General features: G+C 46.0%; 1 pseudogene; it reads right to left on the minus strand.

Moving 5' to 3' along the window:
- Window positions 1-94: 94 nt before the first annotated feature.
- On the minus strand, window positions 95-1,784 carry LOC117191365 (annotated as a pseudogene).
- Window positions 1,785-6,570: the final 4,786 nt, after the last annotated feature.

The raw sequence follows: 6,570 nt of genomic DNA on the forward strand, positions 1-6,570 counted from the left end.
AATAATAAATACATAGACATAAGTATGTATCAATTAATTAGATGGCTGAATAGACACGGAAGTATTTCTTTCTAGGAGCGTTGCAAGCTCCTGGCCAAAACGTTTCGACCCTCCTCAAGGGCATACAAAACCACAAGGTACACAGAGCAAGAAGAAGCTGAAGAAATAATGACAACGAAAAGTTAAATGTACAGATTGAATAAAGCGCAAAATAAATCTTCCACTTGGTACGTGCCCAAGTTTTCATTGTCATTGCGAGCTGCTGGAACTGAGCTCAATCACAACCTAAATCAGAGACTATTTGACAGCCTCATCAGAAACTTGGCCGCATTGCGTAAGGTGGCGATCTGTTGTCGGAAACACCGTTTCAAGGCAGGCGTTTGTGGTGCCGCGATTCGGCATGGGTATGTTTGACTGGAAGCGGTACTTCTCGTTGACAGGTATGCCTGTCGTGGGCTCCATCAGGATGAACGGCTCGTGCTCCTCGGCATTCGGATTGTAGCCTTCGTAGTGCTCGCTCCAGTTGTAGCTGCTGCCATAGAAGTGTGGCGCAGAGAACGCCGATGGGGCATCATCTGCAACCGATGCAAAATCGTGAGAAATAATTCAAAAAATGTTGTGAGGGAATCCCCCGATCGACTTACTTATCACACACTTGGAGACGTCAAACATCCCTTTGTGCAATTTGATGCCGTATGTAGTGTCCATGCACATTGGGCGCTCCTGGCCGGGCTGCAGCAGCAGGTATCGGTAGGTGTCGAGGCCGGCCGTAGCGCTCTGGACGCGGCAGGACTCGATGGCCACGACGTTAAGCGGTGTTTCTGGCTGCAGGAAGGGCGAGAAAAGTGAGTTGGCGCCGCTCACGTTGTAGGGGCAGGCGTCATTGGACCACTCTTCGCTGCGCGGCAGCTGCTCTTTGATGACCTGCTGGCCGTTGAGGGTCTCGATGCGAAAGAAGTTGTCAATGCCTTGCTCCGGGCCAATGTTCACCGTGTAGACCTCCTCCTTATCCTTGAGAGCCTACGGGTGGAAGCGTATAAGAATATGGCCAGATGAGATGGAATCGAACCGCTTACATTGTGCAGCGGTCCGCAGTTGGAGGACAGGGCGAAGGGCAGTAGGTTGGATACCAGCTGTAGGAGGTCGTGTGAACTCCCAGAGGAAGTAGTAGACGGAGCCGGTGATGAACAAGTCCTCGAACCTAGTGATGGCATCGAAGCCAAGGACCGAGAACGGTGCCACGTGCTTGAACTTGCCGCCGCGCCCAGTAACACGTTGTTGGGCGAGGTGATGGTCCAGTTGAGGACATCGGGAGCAACGCTCTCCTCTGGCAGGAACTCCACATGGCGGTAGCGATTTTTTCGGTACGGCACATTGTTTTCTGTGCGACTAAGGATGTCGTTGTAGCCCACTATTTTGTAGGTGATCGGTCCGATCTGGTCCACTTTCAGCCGCTTGTCGCGCCCGCTCTCAAACTCGGCGGCGCTCGTCACGTTGAACAGGTAGCTCTTGAGCTTACCAAACGGAGAGTTCACCCAGCTGTCCATGGTGGGCATCTCCTGGCGGAAGCGGACATGTTCCCGGGCCACCACTACGCGATAGTCCCAGATGCAGGACAGCACAAACAGATAGAGACTCGTCAGGACGAGAAACACATAGAGAGCTACTCTCAGCTTCTGTCCAGGCATCATCTCTTAAGAAAAGTTCAGAGATCTTGGTACTAAGACGAATAGTCAGATGGAGACAGCAACTGGCCGGAGAAAGAACCACGTCTGTTCGGGAGATAACACGCGATCCGTTTGACTCGAAATCTAAGCGCTTTGGACACTGGTGTTGCACCTTATCACGACTCTTGGCCAGCGGAACGCAATGAAATGAAAACAAAATATATGAAATCAAAATAACGGAAAGGCTATAAGCTAAGCCCTCAAGCTGGAGCTAAATCTGAGGCTCATTCGGCTGCCCGGCTCCCGACTTACGGCTCCCGGCTCCCGGCCGCTCTCTCCGTTGCTCCCACTCTGGTAATAGCAGCGATAATGGGCGATCTCTGACCCGATCATACAATTCACGCACATTCCAATTAAAACTTTATGTTTCAGATAAGCAGTACTTAAGGGTACTTACTGTAAGTCTGCACGGAGCACTTTCTTTTGTTATTCAGGAGCGCTGTGCGTCCGAATGACGTCTTCCATTTTGATCACCTGTTGCCATTCAGGTGGTGGCAGTCCCCCTGCGTGGATTCACGGCTAACCTCGGTCGTTGGCAGGTGAGATTGCCTGCACTTGACTGGGAGACGCCGCCTGGGGTCGCCGCAGAGGCTGTCTAATCAGGCACAGCCAGACGCAGAACGTGCAACGAAAGAAATGACTTGCCATTAAAGTCTGTCCCGGATTGGTCTTAGTCTGCTCTGACTCTGACTCTGATCCAGGCACAGTGATCCGCAATAACAATCATGGAATCCAGTATTAATAGACGCTTTAATGGCTGTGGTGCAGAATCCGGAATCGAAAGTAAACAAACTGCTATATAACTGAATTCCTAAATCTGGCATTTTGAGATGAGTTCAGCTGATAGGCGGGCTTCCTAATTCATTGAATTTTTTTTATACCCGATACTCAAAATGAGTATTGGGGTATACTAGATTTGTGGTAAAAGTGGATGTGTGTAACGTCCAGAAGGAATCGTTTCCGACCCCATAAAGTATATATATTCTTGATCAGCATCAATAGCCGAGTCGATTGAGCCATGTCTGTCTGTCCGTCTGTCCGTCCGTCCGTCCGTCCGTCCGTCCGTCCGTCCCTTCAGCGCCTAGTGCTCAAAGACTATAAGAGCTAGAACAACGATGTTTTGGATCCAGACTTCTGTGATATGTCACTGCTACAAAAATATTTCAAAACTTCGCCCGCCCACTTCGCCCCACAAAGGACGAAAATCTGTGGCATCCACATTTTTAAAGATACGATAAAATTAAAAACGCAGAATCGGTGAGGATGACCATATCTTCTACAGTGCAAAATCTGAACCAGATCGAATAATGATTATAGCCAGAATCAAGAAAACAATTTCATTCTTTCTCGCTCTGTCTCTCTCTAACACACAGGTTTCATGGTCGGCTTTGCCAATTGCAAAATATGAGTTCAAGGATCTCAGAACCTATAAGAGCCAGAGCAACCAAATTTGGTATCCACACTTCTGTGATATCGGACCTTGACCGTTTCGTGTCCAAATTTCGCCACACCCCTTCCGCCCCCGCAAAGGACGAAAATCTGGGCATTCACAAATCTCAGAGACTATTAAGGCTAGAGTAACCAAATTTGGTATCCGCACTTCTGTTAGATCTCACTATAAAACGTATATCTCAGAATTTCGCCCCACCCCCTTCCGCCCCCACAAAGAACGAAAATCTGTTGCATCCACAATATTGCACATTCGAGAAAACTAAAAACGCAGAATCATAGATAACGACTATATCTATCAGATTGCTGAATCTGGATCAGATCGGATCATTTTTGTAGCCAAAAGCAAGAAATAAATTTTCAGTGGCTACGCAGCGCCCGACGTCACGCTCAGACTGATTTTCTGTCTCTCTCGCACGCACTCTTTGTCGTGTGGTTCAATATTAGCGGCGTCTGCCGCAGGAGAGCCATACTGACTTAGTATCGGGTATAACTGTAGAGTTGCGGTGTACGCAGCAACTCACAACGTTTCCCCTCGTTTTATTTCCATTTAATGTTTCATGTATTTTTGGTTTGTTTGGGTTATGTTGGATGACCTCGCAGCCGCTGGAATCCTATATTGAAAGGGAACTCGGACATTAAATCAACTGATGGATAGATAGGGCTTATCTGTCTCGATTGCCTCGATTCTCGATTCTCGTTTTCGTTTTCACTTGATCTCGATCCAGCTAAGGCCCTTCGGAAGCATACTTTTGGGATCAATAGGAGATAGATTCTACAATTTTTAAATCTAAGCATCAAAGGCCCACAGGAGAATATTTGCTGGGATATTATTCCAGAGTTCATCAGAGAATAATATTCTGAAACATCCTTCGTTGCATACTTTCGGGTCTAGTACCGATTGCATTCCGGAAAAGGAAGCTGCATGTCTATAAACACTGAAATGGTCAGCCATTAAGCAATTATCGATGGCAAAACACATTTTCAAATTTGATTTTGTTCTCCCGCTAGGTACTTTTTATACCCGATACTCAAAATGAGTATTGGGGTATATTAGATTTGTGGTAAAAGTGGATGTGTGTAACGTCCAGAAGGAATCGTTTCCGACCCCATAAAGTATATATATTCTTGATCAGCATCAATAGCCGAGTCGATTGAGCCATGTCTGTCTGTCCGTCTGTCCGTCCGTCCGTCCGTCCCCTTCAGCGCCTAGTGCTCAAAGACTATAAGAGCTAGAGCAACGATGTTTTGGATCCAGACTTCTGTGATATGTCACTGCTACAAAAATATTTCAAAACTTCGCCCCGCCCACTTCCGCCCCCACAAAGGACGAAAATCTGTGGCATCCACATTTTTAAAGATACGATAAATTAAAAACGCAGAATCGGTGGGTATGACCATATCTTCTACGGTGCAAAATCTGAACCAGATCGAATAATGATTATAGCCAGAATCAAGAAAACAATTTCATTCTTTCTCGCTCTGTCTCTCTCTAACACACAGGTTTCATGGTCGGTTTTGCCAATTGCAAAATATGAGTTCAAGGATCTCAGAACCTATAAGAGCCAGAGCAACCAAATTTGGTATCCACACTCCTGTGATATCGGACCTTGACCGTTTTCGTGTCCAAGTTTCACCACACCCCTTCCGCCCCCGCAAAGGACGAAAATCTGGGGCATCCACAAATCTCAGAGACTATTAAGGCTAGAGTAACCAAATTTGGTATCCGCACTTCTGTTAGATCTCACTATAAAATGTATATCTCAGAATTTTGCCCCACCCCTTCCGCCCCACAAAAAACGAAAATCTGTTGCATCCACAATATTGCACATTTGAGAAAACTAAAAACGCAGAATCATAGATAATGACCATATCTATCAGATTGCTGAAGCTGGATCAGATCGGATCATTTTTTAAAGCAAGAAATCAATTTTCAGTGGCTACCCAGCGCCCGACGTCACGCTCAGAGCGGCGTCTGCCGGAGGAGAGTTATACTGACTTAGTATCGGGTATAACCGTAGAGTTGCGGTGTCCGCAGCAACTCACAACGTTCCCCCTCGTTTATTGTTATACCCGGTACTCAAAAATGAGTATTGGGGTATATTAGATTTGTGGTAAAAGTGGATGTGTGTAACGTCCAGAAGGAATCGTTTCCGACCCCATAAAGTATATATATTCTTGATCAGCATCAATAGCCGAGTCGATTGAGCCCTGTCTGTCTGTCCGTCTGTCCGTCCGTCCGTCTGTCCGTCCCCTTCAGCGCCTAGTGCTCAAAGACTATAAGAGCTAGACTTCGCCCCGCCCACTTCCGCCCCACAAAGGACGAAAATCTGTGGCATTCACATTTTTAAAGATACGATAAAACCAAAAACGCAGAATCGTAGAGATGACTATATGTTTTAGAATTTAAGATCTCAACCAGATCGTATAATTATTATAGCCAGAATCAAGAAAACAATTTCATTCTTTCTCGCTCTGTCTCTCTCTAACACACAGGTTTCATGGTCGGTTTTGCCAATTGCAAAATATGAGTTCAAGGATCTCAGAACCTATAAGAGCCAGAGCAACCAAATTTGGTATCCACACTCCTGTGATATCGGACCTTGACCGTTTCGTGTCCAAATTTCGCCACACCCCCTTCCGCCCCCGCAAAGGACGAAAAACTGGGGCATCCTCAAATCTCAGAGACTATTAAAGCTAGAGTAACCAAATTTGGTATCCGCACTTCTGTTAGATCTCACTATAAAACGTATATCTCAGAATTTCGCCCCACCCCCTTCCGCCCCCACAAAGAACGAAAATCTGTTGCATCCACAATATTGCACATTCGAGAAAACTAACAACGCAGAATCATAGATAATGACCATATCTATCAGATTGCTGAATCTGGACCAGATCAGATAATTTTTATAGCCAAAAGGAACAAATCAATTTGCACTGGCTTCGCAGCGCCCGACGTCACGCTCAGACTGATTTTCTGTCTCTCTCGCACGCACTCTTTGTCGTGTCGTTTAATATTAGCTGCGTCTGCCGGAGGAGAGCCATACTGACTTAGTATCGGGTATAACTGTAGAGTTGCGGTGTCCGCAGCAACTCACAACGTTCCCCTCGTTTATTGTTGTTATTTTTATTAAGAAATACAAATATTCTTTTGTTTCGGGAACCCATCTAGATATTCTATGGCTACTGAATGGGGATAGGCAATTTGAGAACCAAATATGTAGAACTTAAGCCAACAAACATTTTGCGGGTGAACGTGAACCCCTGCTTTGGATTCTGTTGAAGCTTTCGGGGTTGTGGAGGCGAGGGAAGAGGGTATTTGATTCCGGTCTATGCCTAATTAAAATAATATCGTAATTAATTGCATATTATACACATATAAATTGTACATGGG

The sequence above is a fragment of the Drosophila miranda genome (assembly GCF_003369915.1).
Source record: "Drosophila miranda strain MSH22 chromosome Y unlocalized genomic scaffold, D.miranda_PacBio2.1 Contig_Y1_pilon, whole genome shotgun sequence".
NCBI classification, from domain to species: domain Eukaryota; kingdom Metazoa; phylum Arthropoda; class Insecta; order Diptera; family Drosophilidae; genus Drosophila; species Drosophila miranda.